The sequence below is a fragment of the Mirounga leonina genome, unplaced genomic scaffold, assembly GCF_011800145.1.
Source record: "Mirounga leonina isolate KUSES-001 unplaced genomic scaffold, KU_Mleo_1.0 Mir_165, whole genome shotgun sequence".
Taxonomy (NCBI): Eukaryota; Metazoa; Chordata; class Mammalia; order Carnivora; family Phocidae; genus Mirounga; species Mirounga leonina.
This window is the reverse complement of record NW_023270415.1, coordinates 37,349,088-37,369,820: the sequence shown is the minus strand read 5'-3', so window position 1 is coordinate 37,369,820 and position 20,733 is coordinate 37,349,088.

Here is a 20,733-nt window from a genome sequence, read left to right as displayed (position 1 = left end):
CTTTAGGAAAGGAAGTAAGGAGATACATGAACCAAATTTCATCTAAAATAGTACGTAAGTCTCATCTAGTCTCTTATTCTTTTTACAGAGAATTGATTGAAAGTAACTCCCTTTCAGAAATGGGTCGCGAGAAGTATAGATGGCTCTGGCTCACTGTCCACTCCAGTACTGTTCTCTGGAGAGTCTGTGATAGAAGCTGAGAAGACAGGAACATGGTCGGTGGTGCTGTAAACATACTGATGTTCTTCAGATGTTATTCCAGTAAGATTTCTTTAACAAGCTACAAGTCCTTTTTTTAAAAGTAGGAGGATTGAATCTAATACACAGTCAAAACTTACTATAAAATAATTATATAATCTATTCCTCAACTTTTAGTTAAAATGGATGAAAATGAACGTTTTATGGGTGAAAAGGAGGTTAGAGAAGCAATGGAGGGGTTGGTGGTCACTGGGAGTAGCAGGGACTTTGAACAGCCAGAGGAGTGTGTTGATAGCTAAGACCAAGGAGAGAAGGTGTCAGAAATGGAGAGAGTACAGAATGGGTTGGCAAACTTTTCTGTGAAGAGCCACATAGTAAATATTTTAGGCTTTGCAGACCACATGGTTTCTGTCCCAACTGCGTGACTCTGCTACTGTAGCTTGTGAGCAGCCATGGGCAATGCTTGGACCATGAGCATGGCTACATTCCAATAAAACTTTGCTTACAAAAATACATGGCAGGCTGGATTTCACCTGCAGGCTGCAATTTGCTGACGTTTGGTCTAACTTAAGTGATGGAGAAAATGTTAGTAATGCAGATTAAACTGAAAAGTGTGTTGTGTCTATCCTCTTTGCATTGAGATAAAGCATACAAGATCTTTAGTGTTTGAGAACTGTTATCTTATTTAGCAAAACAGTTGCTCACATCATCAACAAATGAGTTAAGTTCTACCGTTCATCTCTATTCATCTTACTCATTAATAGAAATGACAAGATTAACCAACATCTGCATCCAAATTCAGAGAGCCTGTTGTTACACTTTGCAGCACACCACTGCTTCCATCCCAAGGGTCCTCTGGCTCTCATGCCTTCTGCTCTGACCTATGCTGAAATCTCGGATTATTGTGTAGGGATGGGGAGGCTTGTTTTCTAAAATGGGTGCTTCAGATCTGCTCCAGGGTGAATTTCTTTTTCTTACTATGCTGAACTTGTTTCAGCTTCTTCTATTGAAGAGGTCAACTTTACTTTTTGGTGGCTCAGTCCACTATATCCAGGTGTGTTTTAAATACATCATATGCAAGTAATAGGGAGAATATTCTGGTGACATAATTATGTCCCATGGGCATGAAAAGATGGGGCTTAGGGAAGGGTCTGGAAGGAGAGAATAGATGAAAGCATCGCTGAATTGCTTGAATTAAAAAAATGAGAGGATATTGTGACTACTATGGACCAAGTCCTAATTTAGACTTTGGGGACAGAATGGGGAGCAGGACTTTAAGAAAGGGCTCCTGCTTTTAAGTCGCTTATTTTTCAGTCTAGCTGGAATGATAATGAACAAGAGCTGCAGGTGCAGAGAAGTAGAGAGAATTCAGCAGAGGCAGGATATGATAACGAGGTAAATAAGATAAATTTAAACCCTACGAGGATCATTTGGAAGTATGAGTAGGGGGAAGGGATATGAGGGATAGCTTATTTCCTCACCTTTGTGGTATGGGGGCTTAAGCCAACTTATAATTAAAAAAAGGGTGATCTCCGAAGGCCAGAGAACACAGAGGCAGATGACATTGGTTACATACATTAACCCAAGACATTGCGGTTGTTTTGTAGTCTGTCCCTTTATCCATCCCCTCCCCCTCACAAATGGCACAGTATCAGATATTCTGTAAGAACTTGATTTAATTAATGATGGAAAGATGCCATTAGTGATGATTATGTTACATGTGCATATAACTGAAATGAGACACTCTTTACTGGGACCACACTTATCTGATTTATTGTCACTTGTATACTGCTTCAGAAATGGGCTAGGACAGTGATATAAGTCTTGTATAACATCATACACATACCCATATATTGCAGTTTAGCCAACGTATAAGCTTGGTTCTTGCAGGTTTCAACTTTAGCTCTTCACCGTGTAAAACAAAACAAAAACAAAAAACAAGACACAAAACAAAACATTGTGTAGTAAAATTTCTTCCTGAATATGTACACTTCCCAACTAAAAAATCTCCACAATGCAAGAAAACCATGGAGTAGATTCTTCCATTGTGCCAACAACTGTATTCTGGGATTATATATAGTTATTCCCAGGCAAACTGTGTTAATTCTTTAACCAAAACACTTCACTAAATGTTTCTATTTTTTTTCCATCTTAAAGAGAAACACTATGCTTATAGTAGAAACTGTAGGTTGAAGAAAGAAACAAACAAAAAGAAATGATTAGTCATTTTCCTCTTCCTTAATAAATAAACAGTAGTATAAAAGTGAGTTACTAGGAATTCCAATTTTTTTTTTACTTATATGATGACTTCAGTAACTGCAGCCAGATCTGGCTTTATTTTCAGGCTCAGTTTATGTGCTGAATTTCTCTAGCTTCATATAAGTGTTCATCATGAACACAGAATGTAATTGCTTGAGGAGCGCAATTCTTCATTCTACCCTTTCATACCTTATGAAGGTGCATACTAGAGATGACTTTTGAAAACGCTAAGTGCCAAAATGTTCATTACTTTTGTAAAGGGTGTTGTATAATTTTCCCCTGAAGATGTACTTCAGTGAACTAGCCACTGGATGTCATTGTTGTGACATACAGATGGAACTAAATCCATTTGACTCTTACTAGGAGCTGGAGCTGAGGGAAGGTTGAACATGATAGCTTCAGGTCTGTAGCAACACATCTGTTTGAAGAGTAAATTCAAATAAAAGAGCCTTCTTAATGAAATCCAATTACAGTTGTTTTTCTATAGCTCAAAGATGTCGGAATCATGCAGATGTGTTTTGGGGATTCTTATTTGGGTTATTTTTAGTGTATCCTTATTCATCCATCTTCTTAAGAACTTAGGTTACAAAACCTAAATACTGTTTTTTGTTTCTATTACATGTATTTTTAAGACCTCAGTATATTTTTTCTATACTCTCCTACCTCTGTGCCTCAATGGCTTTGCTAAACCTGCTTAAGATCACCTAGGAATTGATTTTTCCCCCTCTTGGTATATTTTGTGAATCTTGTGTTTTTCATTTTTTTTTTTTTTGTGAATCTTGTGTTTTTCAAAAATTACCTTCACAATAATCTGATCTAACCAAAAGAGTGGTAGTGTCCCCTGGGAAAAAGATAAGTCATTTTCTTTTTCAGCCATCCTCAGGCTAGAGGCTGGGCAATCATAAACCATTAGTGGGAGATTTCTTTGCAGGTTTATGTGGCCAAGTGAAGAAATGTGGCGCTTTTACCGTCTCCTAGTTGCCACCTCCCTGTTCTCCCTCAGTAGTTCTTTAAATGGCACTGATTCTCCCTTGTGATGGGGATATGGTGCACCCTCTTGGGCATGATGGTAGCCCATGACTCCTCCTTCCTCTAAATTGTGCATTCAAAGGGATGTCTCAGGCCATAACCTGTAGTCTTTAATAGCTTCGTCTCTGGAGTAAAATAGTCTTGGGTTCTAATCTTAGATAAACCATTTGGTATGACCTTGGTGGTTTACTTAATCTTTCTGACCTTTGGTTTTTCCATTTGTGAAGTGGTTATAATCATTCCCACCTGGAAGATTCATTAAGATTAAATAAGATGAGTAAAGTGCTTAGGATGGTGTCTGGTATCTTTTAATTATTAATATAAAGAGAACATTGTTAATATTACCCGAAACATGCAAAGACTGCGGTCAGTTTCAGCAGTGTTGAGGCAGAGTTACAGGGTGAGTGTGCGACAGCATCTTTCCCCCTCTGTGCTCAGAAAATATGCATAGCAGGTATATCAGAAATAATTGCTAACAGGTTTTTTTTTTTGGCAACTAAAATAATTTCTATAATTTTTATCAGAGTCTGCTTTTTTTTTTTTTTTTTTTACATCTTCACTGGCTTTGATAGTCAAAGGGTAAATATATATAATTCACGACTTGTAGGTCTTCACGATTTACTGTGGATAAAGCATTTTGACAAGTATAAAGAAAATACATTCAGTTGACAATTCTAGAAGCAAATTTACCTAAGGTATTTTATCATCTGGCGGCACCTGGAATATGCTGGGCACTCAATAACTATTAGTAGTTGTGATTAAAGCAATAAATTTAGAAGTAAAGAAATAGCATATATAAATAATTGACCAGATACTCATCATACCAATCCATATCTCTTCAGGGTAAACTGCTTGTATTATTTCAAGGAAATCTGTTTGGTGTTGTATGGGGTGTTGTGCAGGAGTCCTGAATTGGGTAGTATAGGTAACCTCTGCTTTCTCATATTGGACGACCATGCTATTTTGAGTACACGATTTTGGAAGGCAGGTATTTGCATAGCTTATGATCAGATTTCATATTGAAAATAAAATAAGAATATTATCCTACTCTTGTTCAAGTAATAGGTATTTGCAAATATAAATTCCCAAATGCAATTCCTGTCAATGTACCTAAAAGAAGAAATATGTAACTTTTAATCAATCATAGGGGCAAAATATGAAATGGTATTATTTTTCTCAAGCCACTGCTTTCAACTGTGTTCTTTCCAATCTCCCTTTCCTATCATTTAGTAACATCTCAGGCAGATCCCATAACTTTCAGATCACTTAAGTTATTAAAGCTCATTCCAATACAGTTTAAAATTTCTGTGTTTAGCCAAGCTCTACAATGGTGATTCTCAAACATTAGCATGCATCAGAATCACCTGGGGTGCTTGTTAAGAACACAAATCGATGAGCCCTAACCTCAGAGTTTCTGATTCAGTAGGTCTGTGGAAGGATTTGAGAATAATTGTTTCCAATAAGATCCCAGGTGATGCTCTTTGCTGGGAACCACTGCTGTATATCTTTGCTCCTGCTTATTCTAGGCTCTAGTGCCCTAGAGTGGAAAGGAAGGAGAAGGAAAGAGAAATGTTCTCCTTACTTAACTGGCTGTGGCTGCAGTCTTCTTTTGGATGGTTACTGCTCTCTATTTCCACTACTGGTTGTTATATGTTCTGACTGTGTGGCAAGTATCCAAATGCTGGATCTTTTGGGCCATCCCACATGTGGGTGAGTTCTTTGAGAGGTCCCAAGGAGTGTGTGTGTTCCCACTGAACAATTTCCTGATGCATTTGATTCTGCTTTGTTTGACTCCTTCTACCCTCACCTTTGTCCCCACCATTGGTGGCTCTCCCCATTCTCTTGTTGCTGTGTGCATGAATACCAGGAGGCAGGGATTATGAGGGCATTATTGATATGTCCATTACAGATGCATCTTTGTCATTCTCACTTCCATTAATATGGAATGACCAGTGTATTATAAAATTGAATGGACAGCATTCTAAAGTTTATAGACTATTTGGATTACAAGCTTCTAGATCTATCACAATACTACCAAATTCCCTTTTAAAATGAAATATTGTTCTATTTAGGATTAGGCCAATGTTTTTTAATTTTAATTTTTTTCCACCAGGTTTATTTAAATATTATTAACATATAACATGTATACTTAAGATGTACAACATGATGTTGAATATGTATATATTGCAAAATGACTACCACAATAAGGTAACACCACCATACCCTCACATAATTACCTTTTATTTTTTTTGGTGGAGATAACATTTAAAACCTACTCTCAACAATTTTTAAGTATATAACACAATATTGTTAATTATAGTCATCATGCCACACATTAAATCCCCAGAATTTATTCATATTATAGCTGGAAGTTTGTACCCATTGACCAACATGTCCTCATTTGCTCCACCCACAAATCCCTGCCAACCACCATTTTACTCTCTAGTTCTATGAGTCCAGTTTTTTAGATTCTACATATAAATGATATTATACAGTATTAGTCTTTCTCTGTCTTACTTTTTCAGGTATTATAGCTTTTATATTTATATTTTATATGAAATGAAGTTATGAAATCTTTGAAAAAAATTCTATAACTTGATAGCTTCACTTAGAGGTTTAAGTTATGTGTATGCTTTTTCTTATAAATACTTATATTTTTTAAAAGGACCTTGTTTATTTTAGATCATTTAAAAAGTATAAAAAACAAAAAAGAAATTGAAAACCCACCACTCAGAGATAATCATCAGGAAATGTGAGGAGATACCTACAGTCTTTCTCTAACAGACACACGCACAAAGAAGATGTCACACACACACACACACACACACATCATTATTTACTATTGTATATACTACTTTTTTCACTTAGTATAATGTCCTCAATGTTTATCTAGGTAGTTGAAAAAGGCAGAATTTCTTTCTTTTTTATGGTTGAATAATGTTCCATTGTATAGATATTTCACACCTTCTTTATCCATTTATCCATTGATGGACAATTAGGTTATGTCCATGTCTTGGCTATTGTGAATAATGCTGCAATGAACAAGAGAATGTGAATATCTCTTTAGGATAGCATTTTCATTTCTTTTCGATATATACCCAAAAGTAGGATTGCTGGATAAGGCAATTCTATTTTTTATTTTTTTATTGAATATATTTGACACAAAACATTGTGCAAATTTAAGTGGCATTGTGTTATTTTAACACATTTATATATTGTAACATGATTGCCATTGTAGCAATATTTATTACATTATATAAATATAGTACAATATTGTTGTCTCTATTTTTAATTTTTTGAGGAACTTCCACATTGTTTGCCATTGTGGCTGCGCCAATTTTTATTCCAGACAAATCCACATCCTCACCAATACTTGTTATTTCTTGTCTTTCTGATAGTAGTCATTTTAATAGGTGTGAGGTGGTATCTTGTGATTTTGATTTGCATCTCTTTGACAATTAATGATGTTGAGCATCTTTTCATGTACTTGCTGGCCATTTGTATGTCTTAGTAGGAAAAAATATCTATTTAATTCCTCTGCCCATTTTTTTTTTTTTAAGTAGGCTCTATGCCCAGCATGGAGCCCAATGCAGGGCTTTAACTCACGACCCTGAGATCAATACCTGAACTGAGATAAAGAGTCAGATGCTTAATTGACTGAGCCACTCAGGTGCCCCTCCTGCCCATTTTTTAAATTGTTTTCTTTCCTTGCTATTGAGTTGTATGAGTTCCTTATGTATTTTGAATATTAACTCCTTATCAGATAGTTTGCAGGGATTTTCTCCCATTCCATAGGTTGTCTTTTTATTTTGCTGATTGTTTCTTTAACTGTGCAGGAGCTTTTCAGTTTGATGTAGGCCTACTTCTTTATTTTTGATTTTGTGTGCTTTTGGTGTCATAGCCAAAAAATTGTTGCCAGGACCAATCATATTCAAGGAGCTTTTCTCGTACTTTTCTTCTAGTAGTTTTACAAATTTGGATCTTAGATTTGAGTCTTTAATCTGTTTTCAGTGTAATTTTTGTGTGTGCAATTTAGGGCTCCAGTTTCATTCTTTTACATGTGAATATACAGTTTTCCCAACACCGTTTATTGAAGAAACTATCCTTTCCTCATGGAGTATTTTTGGCTCCTTTGTCAAATATTAGTTGACCATATAAGCATGGGTTTATTTCTGGGCTCTCAATTTTGTGCCATTGGTTTTTGTGTTATTATGACAGTATCGTACTGTTTTGATTACTACAGCTTTGTAATAAAGTTTGAAATCAGGAATTGTGGTGCCTCTAGCTTGGTTCTTCCTTGGGATTGCTTTGGTAGTTGAAGTCTTTTGTGGTTTCATACAAACATTAGGACTGTTTTTTCTATTTCTGTGGAAAATGTCATTGGAATTTGGTTAGGTATTGCATTGAATTTATAGATGGCTTTGGATAGTATGGAAATTATAACCATATTAATTCTTCTGATCTATGAACATGGGATATCTTTCCATTTATTTGTGTTTTCTTCCATTTCTTTTATCAATGTCTTATAATTTTCAGTGTACAGATTTTTCACCTCCTTTGTTAAATTTATTTCTAGGTATTTTATTATTTGATGCTCTTATAAATGGGGTTGTTTTCTTTAATTCCTTTTTAGATAGTTCATTGTTACTGTATGGAAACACCTTATATTTCTGTATTGATTTTGTATTTGCAATTTTACTGAATTTGTTTATTAGTTCTAACAGTTTTTTGGAGGCATCTTTAGGATCTTCTACATATAAGATCACATCCTCTGCAAACAGAGTATTTTAGTTCTTTCTCATTTAGATGACCTTTATTTCCTTTTCTTGCCTAGTTTTATGGCTAGGACTTCCCCTACTATGTTGAATAAAAATGGTGAGTGAGCACTTTTTTTGTTCCAGACCTTAGTGAGAAAGCTTTTAGTTTTCAGCATTGAGTATAATGTTAGCTGTGAGTTTGTCATATTTTGTCTTTATTATATTGAGCTACATTCCTTCTGTACCCAATTTGTTCAAAGTTTTTATCATGAAAGGATGTTGAATTTTGTCAAATGCTTTTTCTACTTCTATTATCATATGATTTTTATGTTTCATTCTATTAATGTGCTATATAGTATTTATTGACTTGTGTATGTTGAACCATCCTTGCATATCAGGGATAAATCCCACTTGATCATGGTATATGATCCTTTTTAATGTGATGCTGAATTTGATTTGTGAGTCTTTTATCTTTTATTTTATTTTTTAACATTTTTTTATTATGTTCAGTTAGTATATAGTACATCATAAGTTTTTGTTGTAGTGTTCAATGATTCATTAGTTGTGTATAACACCCAGTGCTCATTCCAACACATGCCCTCCTTAATACCCACCACCCAGTTACCCCATCCCCCCCTTCTGTAACCCTCAGTTTGTTTCTCAGAGTTCAGAGTCTCTCATGGTTTGTCTCCCTCTCTGATTTCTTCCCATTCAGTTTTCCCTCCCTTCCCCTGTGAGTCTTTTATTGAGAATTTTATAACTATATTCATCATGAATATTGGCCTGTAGTTTTCTTTGCTTGTAGTGTCCTTTCTGGCTTATAAGGGTAATGCTAGCCTCTTAAATGAGTTTGGGTGTTCCCTCTTCTTCAATTTTTTTTTGGAAGAGTTTGAGAATGATTGGTATTTATTCTTCTTTAAATGTTTGCTAGATTTCACCCTTGGAACCATCTGGTCCCATGCTTTTCCTTTGTTGGAGGTTTTTGGTTACTGATTAAATATCATTACTCATAATTTGTTCAATTTTTTTTCTTCATGATTCAGTCTTGGTAGGTTGTATATTTCTAGGAACTCCTCTTCTTCTTCTAGGTTATCCAATTTTTGGTTTATAATTGTTTATAGTGGTCTTTTATGATTCTTTGTATTTCTGTGATGTCAGTTGTAATATCTCTCATTTCTGATTTTACTTATTTGATTACTTATCTGTTTTACTTAGTCTAGCTAAAAGTCCATTAATTTTGTTATCTTCAAAAAATCAGCACTTAGTTTCATTGATTTTTCTCTATTGGTTTTCTGGTCTGTTTTTGGCTTATATCTGCTCTGATTTTTGATATTTCCTTCCCTATGCTAATTTTGGGCTTAGTGTCTTCTTTTTCTAGTTTCTTGAGGTGTAAAGTTAAGTTGTTGTGTTCTGTTTTATTTCTTAGCATAGGTATTTATCACTGCTAACTTTCCTCTCAGAACTGCTTTTGCTGCAGCCTATAAGTTTTGGTATGATCTGTTACCATTTCATTTGTCTCAAGATATTCTTTGACTTCTCTTGTTTTCTTCTTAGATGCATTGTTTATTCAGGAGCATATTGTTTAATTTCCACTCATTTGTGAATTTGTCAGCTTTGATTTCTATTTTATACCATTTTGGCTGGAAAAAGATATTTTGTATGATTTCTATCTTTTTACATTTGCCAAGGTTTGTTTTGTGCCCCAACATATGATCTATCCTGAGGAATGTTCCATGTGTACTTGTGAAGAATGTATATTCTGTTGTAGTTGGATGGAGTGTTATATATGTCTGTTAGGTTCATTTCATATAAAGTATATTTGAAGTCCATTGTGTCCTTATTGATTTTCTGTCTGAATGATAAATCCATTGTTTAAAATGGAGTATTGAAGTCCTCTATTATTATATTACCTGTAATTTTTATCTAATCTCTCTTTAAATCTGTTAGGATTTGCTTAATATCTTTAGGTGCTCTGTTATTGAGTATATATATCTCTACAATTATATCTTTTGATTAATTGACCCCTTTATCATTGTATAATGACCTTCTTATTCTGTTATGACAGTTTTTGGGTTAAAATCTAATTTGTCTAATATAGGTATAGAGCTATCTTTGTTCTCTTTTTGTTTCCATTTGCATGGAATAATATTTTCCATCACTTTATTCTGAGCCTATGTGTGTCCTTAAAGCCGAAGTGAGTCTCTTGTAGGCAGCATATAATTGAATCTTGTTTTGTAATTCATTCATGCTCTCTATGTATGTCTTTCGATTAGAGTATTTAATCCATTTGCATTTAAAGTAATTATTGATAGGTAAGCACTTACTAATGCCATTTTACTAATGTGTTTGGGTTTTCTTTTGTAGTTCCCTTGTAGCTTTCTTCTCCTTTTGCTGTCTTTCTTTGTGAATTGATGATTTTTCCATAGTGGTATTCTTTGATTCCCTTCTTTTTATCTTTTGTGTTTATTCTAGGTTTACACTTTGTGCTAACCATGATGCTTACACAAAACATTATATGTATGTGTGTGTATATATATATATAATCTTGTATATATTTTTATATGTTTATATACATACATATAATAATATACAACCATATATATGTTTTATACATATGTTTACAATATGTATGTTTATATATACATATATACACTTAACCAACTGAGCCACCCAGGCGCATATATATATATATACACACACACACACACACACACAGTCTATTTTAGGGGCTCCTGGGTGACTCAGTTGGTTAAGTGTCTGCCTTTGGCTCAGGTCATGATCCCGGAGTCCCAGGATCAAGCTCTGTATTCGGCTCCCCGCTCAGTGGGGAGTCTACTTCTCCCTCTGCCCCTCACCCCACTCATGCTCTCTCTCCCTCTCTCTCAGATAGATAAATAAAATCTTTAAAAAAAGTCTATTTAAAGCTGATATCAAGTTAACTTTAATTGTATGCAAAAACTCTATCCTTTTACTCCTCTCCCCATAATTTTGTTTTTGATATTATAATTCACCTGTTTTTATATATTTATTTATTTACAAGTTTATTTTTTAACAAGTTATTGTAGCCATAGTTATTTTCATTTTTTGTCTTTTAACCTTTATACTAAAGTTAAAATATTAACACACCACCTTATTATAATATTAGAGTATTCTCTGACTTTGACTATATAATTACCTGTACTAGTTTGTTTTATATTTTCATATATTTTTGTGTTACTAACTAGAGTGTTTTATTTTAGCTTTAGAAATTCCTTTCAGCATTTCTTGTAAGGTAGGTCTAGTAATGGTGACCTCCCTTAGCCTTTTTTGTTTGAGAAAGTCTTTTTCTCTTCTTCATTTCTGAAAGACAGCTTTGCTGGGTAAGTATTCTTGGTTAGTAGTATTTTTCTTTCAGCATTTTGAATATATTCTGCCATTTTTCTGGTCTGGAAGGTTTCTCCTGAGAAATCTGATAGCCTAATGGGGGCTTCCTGTTATGTGAGGATTTTCTTCTCTTTCTTTTAAAATTTTCTTTATCTTTGATTTTAGGTAGTTTTATCATAATGTGTATTGGAAAAGATTATTTTGAAATTTTGGGGTGGCCTATTAGCTTCAGAAGCTCAGATATCCAGATATCTCCCCAGATTTGAGGAGTTCTCTTTCATTATTTCTTTGAAGGTTGTTTCTGCCCCTTTTTCTCTTCTTCTTGGACTCCAGTAATACATAGGTTATTTCTCTTAATGGTATTCCATAATTCTTGAAGGAGTCTTCACACTTTTTCATTCTTTTTCCTTTATGCTCCTCTGACTGGATGACTTCAGATGACCTGTTTTACAGTTCAATCTTACTTTGCTTGGTCGAGTCTGATATTGAAGCTCTCCATTGAATTGTTCACTTCAGTCATTGCTTTCTTCAATTCTAGTTTTTTTTTTTTAATGGTTTTTATTTTTCTGTTAAACTTCTCATTTTGTTCATGCATTGTTTCCCTAATTTTAATAAGTTGTTTACTTGTTCTCTTTAGTCGTCTTTGAATTTCTTTTAAAGAATTATCCTGAATTCTTTTTTAGATAATTCACAGGTCTTTATTTCTTTAGGGTCAGTCATTGGAATTGTATTAGTTTCCTTTAGTGGTGTCATGTTTCCTTGGTTATTCATGATCTTGCAACATTAAGTTAGTACACATTTAAGGAAATAGATATCTCTTCTAGTCATTAAAGACTGGCTTTCCTAGGCAAAACCCCTCACTACTCAGCCCATCCAGAGATTCTTGGTGGGCCCTCTGGTGGTGTCTGTGGGTGGGCCTATTACTGGAGTTTTTGGTTGGTCAGGTCTGGTGCCTGGGTCAGCAGGTGAACAGGCCCAGTGCTTGGTACATGGGAATCAGCCTGTGCCTGGGTCCATGGGGGTGTACCCAGAGCCTTGGTTCATTGGAGAGGGCCTGGCTCTTGAATCTGTGGTAAGGCACCTGGGACCTGGGTCTGCATGGGTGGACCTGGATCCTGGTCCACAGGAGTCAACCAAGTGATGAGGACTGCTGGTATGGGCTTAGCATCTGGGTTTATGGGGGCCAGTCTAGTACTGGGACAGGCTGAGAGCCTGGTTTTAGAGGAGCTGGACTAGAGGCCATGGGAACTGGCTTAGTACTAGGGTAAGCCTGTAGCCTGTGGTTATGGGTATGGGCTTGTAGCCTGGGGCCTCACATGGAGATTTAATCTGTAGAGGCCAGTTTGGTGTTTGGGTGGGCCAGGAGCTTGAGTCAGTGAGAGCTGGTCTTGAGGTTGGGCTGTGTGGGCTGGCCTGGGGCTAGGACAGGCTGGAAGCTTGTATCCACAGGAGGTGGTTTGGACTTTAGGTCTATGGGGCTGGCCTGGTACTGGGGTGGATAGAAAGTGTGAGTCTGTGGTAGTTGGCCTGGAGCTGGGCCCAGTTGGGAGCTTGGGATCTCAGGTAATGCCTGGACCCTGGGATTGTGAAGGCTGATTAGGAGCCTGGAGCCACAAGTGCCATTTGGGTCCATGGGATCTGGCCAGCTCTGGGATATGCCTGGAGCTTGGATTTGTGGAAGCCTTTGGGAGCCTAAGGTCATAGGATTTCCTGGTGTGGGCTGGGTGTCTGATTCATGGGAGCCTACCAGGGGCCATCTAGGACCATAGGAGTTTGTCTGATGTTGGGTGGGTCCTTCTCCCATGGGGACAGTGCCTCTCTCTGTGCTGGGCTGCCTGGGGTTGGGGGAAAAGTGATGGAGTAATATGAATCTATCTTTTCTAACCTTCTCAATGCATCTTTTCTTATTTCTGTCCTTCACCCAGGTGTTGTAATTCGTCACCTGGAAACTAGCTCTTGTGAAGGTATTTTCCTTCATGGATAGTTGTTCAAATTGATGGTTCTGGGGGGTGCCTGGATGGTCAGTTGGTTAAGGGTCCGACTCTTGATTTCAGCTCAGGTCATGATCTCAGGGTTGTGAGATAAACCCTGCATTGGCTCCATGCTGAGCACAGAGTCTGCTGGAGATTCTCTTCTTCTCTCTCTGCCCCTCACCCCTGCGCACTCACACTCTGTGCTCCATGCAGTATGTGAATCATGACTTTATGGTTCTTTACTCTTTTACCAGGTAGATTTATTTATGTATCTGTTTTTGAATTTTATAAATGTGATCCTCTTTTCTCACTCAATTGTATAATTTTTTAATAAGCTTAGATATTGATGTATGGCTATAGTTATTCTTTATTTGAATATATTCCAATTTATGTATCCATTCTATTCTTCATGGATTTTTGACTTTTTCCACTTTTTTGTTATCATGAACAATGATTCTGTGAACTTTCCTGTTAATGTCACCAGTTGTACATGCATGAGTTTTTTCTGTGCCTTTAAGGAGTGGAATTACTGGATTATAGAACATATGCACATTCGAATTTCCCAAACAATGCTTAATTGTTATACAAATGATTGTATCAACTTGCACTCATACCTGGAGTGGAAGAGTCTATCTTTTTTTTGTAGCAGAAGTTTCCAGAGTCAGCTTTAAAAGACTTTACCTCATCAGAGGGATGATGATTGGAATCAGTCACTTCAAAATGAAATGCTTTAAAGTAGAAAACTGACAGCTTGAATAAATCTTTCTGGCAAGTGAGTAAATTTAAAATAAATGTATTTTAAGATTATGAACCTTGAGAGAGTTTAATTAAAGTTTAGAAGAGATTACAGCACAAATGTTTATGAACTAAAATTCCCCTTTCATGTCCAATACCAATTAATTCTTCTCTTCCATTCCTAATTTATCAGCCTTCTTCTGTTGCATTGATAGTGCTGCTACAATTTTCTACTTAGTGGTTATTTTAAACCCAAGGGAATAAATTTACCAAGCAGTCCACTTATAAACGCGAAGCCCAGTTCACTCTTTGTATTAATCAATGGGATTTCTAAATCCATGATGAATACTGAATTGAGAGATAAGGGAGAGTTTAAATCTCTGGGAAAAGAATAATCTAGAATTTAAAAATATATAGTACATTTATTAAGAAGGTCATGGTCTATTTTCTTATTCTTCCCAAGAACACTTTGTGCTTTAAAATTAAATGTCAAAATTTGGGGCAGATGTCACACATACTTAGAACAATTTTGGGAAAATTTTTGTTAAAGTTGTGCTCTCCACACTTTTGAGACTAATGGGAATATTGAAATGAATTGCACTGGAAGTCACCCAGAATTTAAATTTAAATTTTCTTTATTAGATGTCAATGAAAATATTTTTATTTCCTCTTATTCTCTATTTAGCTCTTTACCCCAATCATTCACATGCATTGGTTAAATTTAAAGTTTCCTCATGTCACTTCTTATCTGACTGTGTTAAGATATTTTTCTTGAGTTGGTAGAGAAAGAGAGAGAGGGGTATACAGGAGAAAGAGGGAGGGAGGGAGACAAAGAGGGGGTGTAAAGAGAGAGAGGGAGATAGAACCAAAGTAGGAGGTGAGGCAGACAGGAAGAGAGAGAGAGAAAGTGGGAGAGACAGGCAGATGGTGGGGAGGGGCAGAGTGGTTAGTGCTAATAGTGAACAACCATCCCTACCAGAGAGATTTCTAATCATAAGCTTAAAAGTAATAAGACCTCTCCAGATTGTGTATATGACTCTGCTCTTCTCTGGAGACTCACGAGGCAAGAGTCATGATTATTAATTGATATTAATATGCTACGTCTTAGTCCAAGTTCCCTTGAAAGAAACATATGAGGCAAAATTTTCACATTCATGCTTTACTTAGGCCTGCAACTCCAGGGTAGCAAGAGTGAAGGAAAGTGGGGCAGGGGAGGAAGGAGAGCAAATACGAGGTATTGTGTTATTGAGCTGATTACAACTCATGTTATTGTTGTTGTTTGTTATTAACAAAGCAATTTATTGGCTTTAAACATACATCAGTAAATTTTTAAATGTTGGTTTATTTTTCTAAGTTTTATGTTTTATGATAAAAGAATACTGAACCAAAACATCAGAGAAAATGGAAGCTCAACAGCATGGTTTCCAGTATATTTTAATTAACAGATATTTTTTAAAAAGTATATGACTTTTTATCTAAGAAAAAAGCTTTCTAAATATTTAGAGTTGAATTGTTTTTGACTAAACCCAGGAAGCAGGAGCTCATAAAATAAAAGCATAGTGTGGGCAGGAAGAGAAAAGGGAAAGAAATGGGGAAAAATAGATTTTAATATCGAGTATAATATCATTTGGCTGGTTTTGTTTGTTTTTGTTTCAGACTATTTAAAGCAGGATTATCTCTCTGCAACCCTGCAGATAAATCCTAGTGTTTTAGTTGTAAGAAAGTCTTAAGAGCTCGGGTAACGGATAAGCCAATTTTTAAAAACGCTTTCCCTACAGTATTCTAAAGGATTTTGAAGCATTATACATAACATAGGCAGTGGTTTAGTTACAGGACATTTCTAGAGAGGTTATCTTGGAATCAATCTGTCCTAGAAAAGTTCATTGGAATTGAAAGAGAGGAAGGGAAATGAATTTATCTTAAATCTCCTTGTCATCTCCTGTTTCTCATTGGTTATGTATTTCCTCCAGGGCATTAACTACTCTGTCCATATAGATTGTGTTAGCCAATCCCAGTGAGCAGCCATTGGAAAAGTCAGATTACATGTCCCATGATGAGTGCTTCATCTGAACCTTGAAGTGGTGGGGAAAGTGAGTCTCTATTGGTTGGGTTAGGTTAGGTGTGGACACAGGTTGAACTGACCTCTCACATCAGGAGGTATTGGGAGCAACCAATAGTTTTAAGAGAGAAGTTAATTGTGCAGCCTAAGTCCAGCTGTATGAATAAATTGCCTCAGTGGTCTGAGCTAGTCCAGCTGCTACATGTGTGGACCACTTATGTGAGAGAGGCTAGAGTTGCTCCTTGAATGGCTAGAGTGGCTCCTTGAGATTCTCCCAGTTAATTCACTGTCCAGTTGTCTCAAGAAAATTTGGATCAGGATTCAAACGCTTCTTTTCGTCTGCACAACCATCACCTAGGGATGTTTATGCAAATTTTTGTAAACAAGCTCCCTTTTCTTCAGAGAAGAGTTGAAATAGTGAATCCAGAAATAAGAGTTGAAATAATGAACCCAGAAGAAAGACAAGTAGCAGGGCGGACATGGGCCATGGAAAGCACAAATTTAATTTTTAATTAAAGTATACGTCTCTCCCATTGGGGATAATCTTGGGTAAGAGGAAGCTTTCAGTGGTCAAGATGGGGATAGAACTAAGATTGGTTTTATCTCAGAAATTGACTTGGTTATAAGAGTACAAGACAACTAGGTAGAGGCCAACATCTGTCAAACTGCCAATGTAGGCAGGGAGCTCATTGAGTGGGAGACTCTGTAGAGCAGGATTTGGCAGAGTGAAATTCTGGTGTGAAGTCTGGCAGGATTATTCATGATTTATTCATGGCAGACATCATGGACACAGGAGCAGTATCCAGCCATCGGGATGCTAGGCTAGTGGGAGAGAACTCCAGGTAAGATCCTAATTTCTAGTTGAGGACTAGGGTGTGCCAGCAGAGAAAGAATAGAATGAGGGTTCCTATGAACCGAATCAAATATTAGGCTAATGACTGAAGTTAAGAGAGAGTGCAAGATGGTCCTCCAGGGGCCCCATGGACATGGTGGCTCACTCAGGCATACTATACATTAGATGTGCTTGAAAAAATGAGATTCTAACCAAGTGGGGTTAATATATATAGTAGGTAAATATATATAGTGGTAAACAGGATAAATATACATAGTGATTGAAAATATGTGTATTATCTTCTATTGCTTGAAACATTATCTCAAATATGTTATAAGAAGTTGATATTTGTTTTGGATAAAGTGGTCCCTGAAGACCTTAAAAAATACTCAGTGTTTCATATTTCAAAAACACATGGAATGCTTGTTTGGACTCTTTTGTATAGATTTGTTTTCTGAAAGTATCCATCCTCTTCTTTTAAAATTTTGCTTATAATGTTAACAGATTATTATCTCATTTGCTTTGAAAATATAAGCATAAATAACTTCATTGTCATTTCAATCAACTATTTTCATTTTATTCTGTATTGTTACCTTTTAAGAATAAGAATTTTGCCTCCATAAAGACCCAATGAAAGCAGAGGGGGCCAAATACTTTTCAACACCCTTTTAACCAATTAAAGCACATTATTTACAACTATTTTGGTTCTTGACTTAGCTTAATTTTATTAATCAAACTTCATATATTATATTGAAGACATTAAAAATTTCCTTTAGGAAGGAACAGGATAATGACATAGAAGGCTCATGGACTTCCCTCCTTCCAAAGACACACCAATTGTACAGCTACATAAAGAGAAATTCCCTCTGAGAGAAATTCAGAAAATAGTTGAGTGACTCCTATACTTGGGTGAAAGAGAAAATATACATATCAGAATGGGAATCTGATACACACTCTTGCCATAAACCGTACCCTCAGCACAGTGATCTACAATAGGTGGGGAACGCACATAGTGTCAGCTTATGCCGGAAGAGTGAAGGATTTGAGCAACTCATCTAGCACTTCAACTTTTAAGGCTCCTACCTGAGGGCCAAGCCCCACAAACCCACAGTTCTGAAAGCCAATAGGGCTTGAATTCACAAGACCCATAGGACAATAGCAAAGAAGCAGTCCTTAATGGTTGCATGAACACTTGCCTCTTCTACTCCCCTTCCCTAAGACTCTCTCCCCTCCATCCCCCCCTCACCCCCAGCTCAGTGCAATGGGATCAGGCAAAAATGCTCCATCTAGAAGGGGTTTGACTTTATGAGCTGCTGCTGGGGGTCTGTCTTCTAATTAGCTCACATCTAGCTGTGGTCCTCCATTGAATCCAGGTGAGCTGGTGGCTATTTCCCTTACTTTTTCCTTTTACCTTATCCCAAAATGAAAACTGGGTCACCAGCATCTCTCTGAAAGGAGCTTGTACACATGTCTAGTGCCCTATTTTTTGTTTTCATTGTTGTTATTTTTGTTTGTTTGTTTGTTTGTTTTTTGTAGTTCCCACTGAAGGGATAGGCCTCCAGACTGCCTGGCTCTGATAGCCAACTGGGCTTGCATTCATGAGTCCCACAGGATTGTAGCAAACAAAGAAACACTTTTTAAATGTTTATATATGCCCCTGTTATATAGCTGCAGCCTCAGTACAGACAAAAATGCCCATCTTCCAGTTTCTATCTCCCAGGAGGCTTAACTACATACTTTTCCAGGTACTGCCTGTGGGGTCTGGTTTTTAATCAGTACCCTAGTTTGCATCTAAGGTACTGACTACGAACCTATCCTTTGAGATACTGATGGGTATTTGCACATCATCAACTACCAGGGACCACTAAGAACCAGATGTGGCTTAGACAATCACAATGGTTTAAAAGACAACCAAGAGCTGGGGCTGACTAGGTTCATTTCCTACATGAGACCACTCTATCACTCTGTCAAGACTGGGAGAGATGACTATCTCATCTAATGTGCAGAAAGCAACAGAGAGAGTTAAGGAAAATGAAGAAACAGGGAAATATGGTCCAAACAACAAACAAGATAAATCTCTAGAAATTGATCTTCAGGAATTCAAGATAAGTGATTTACCCATTAGAAAGTTCAATTTAATGATCCTAAAGATGCTCACCCAGGTTAAGAAAGCAGTGCATGAACAAATTGATAATTTCAACCAAGCGATATAAAATATAAAATATTTTAAAGTTACAAAAGAAAAATCATGAAACTGAAGGATACAGTAACTGCACTGAAAAATTCAATGGAGGCATTCAATAGCAGACTAGATCACATGCAAGAAGAGATCAATTAACTTGAAGATAGGGCATGAAATTTATTAATCAGAGGAGAAAAAAGGAAAAGTGTAAAGATAGCTTAAGGGACTTAAGGGAAGACATCATCAAACAGAAAAATATATACGTTATAGGAGTTGCAGAAGGGGAAAAAGGAGAGAAAAAGGGACAGAAAGCTTAGTTAAAGTTGAATGATGGCTGAAAATTTTTGTAACCTGGGGAAAGAAACAAATATCCAGATCCAAGAAACCTAAAGATCATCAAATACAATGAATCTAAGGAGACCCACACTGAAACACATTATAATTAATTGTCAAAAGTTAAAGAGAAGGAGGAAAATTCAAAAGCAGTAAGAGAAAAACTTGTTACATACAAAGGAACCCCTTACGAGACTATCAGTGGATATTTCAGCAGAGACTTTGCAAGCCAGAAAGGAGTGGGATGATATATTCAAAGTGAGGGAAAAAAATGCCAACCAAGAACACTCCATCTGGCAGGATTAAAGGGAGATAGAGTTTTTCCAGATAAACAAAATCTGAAGAAGTTCATCACAAGTAGACCAGCCTTATAAGAAATATTATGGAAAGTTTTTCAAACTTAAATGAAAGGATATTAATAACATTGAAAATATATGAAAATATGAAATTCATAGGTAAAGGCAAACATATAGCTAAATTCATGATTCTCCACTATTGTAATGATGGTGGGTAAATCACTTACAACACCAGTATAAAGATTAAAAGAAAAAAATATTGAAAATAACAATTGTTACAATAATTTTTTAATGTATAGACAATATAAAAAGATGTAGTTTTAATGTAATCTCTATCAAATTCCAATGACATTTTCAACAGAAATTAAAAACAACCCTAGGGGCTCCTGGGTGGCTCAGTCATTAAGTGTCTGCCTTCGGCTCAGGTCATGATCCCAGGGTCCTGGGATCGAGCCCTGCATCAGGCTCCCTGCTCTGTGGGAAGCCTGCTTCTCCCTCTCCCACTCTCCCTGCTTGTGTTTCCTCTCTCACTGTGTCTCTCTGTCAAATAAATAAGTGAAATCTTAAAAAAAAAAAAAAAAAGCCCTAATATTCTTATGGCACCACAGAAGACCCTGAGGCAATATTGAGAAAGATGAACAAAGTTGGAGACATCACACTTTTTGATTTCAAATTATATCACAAAGTTATAGTAATCAAAACAGTATGGTACTAGCA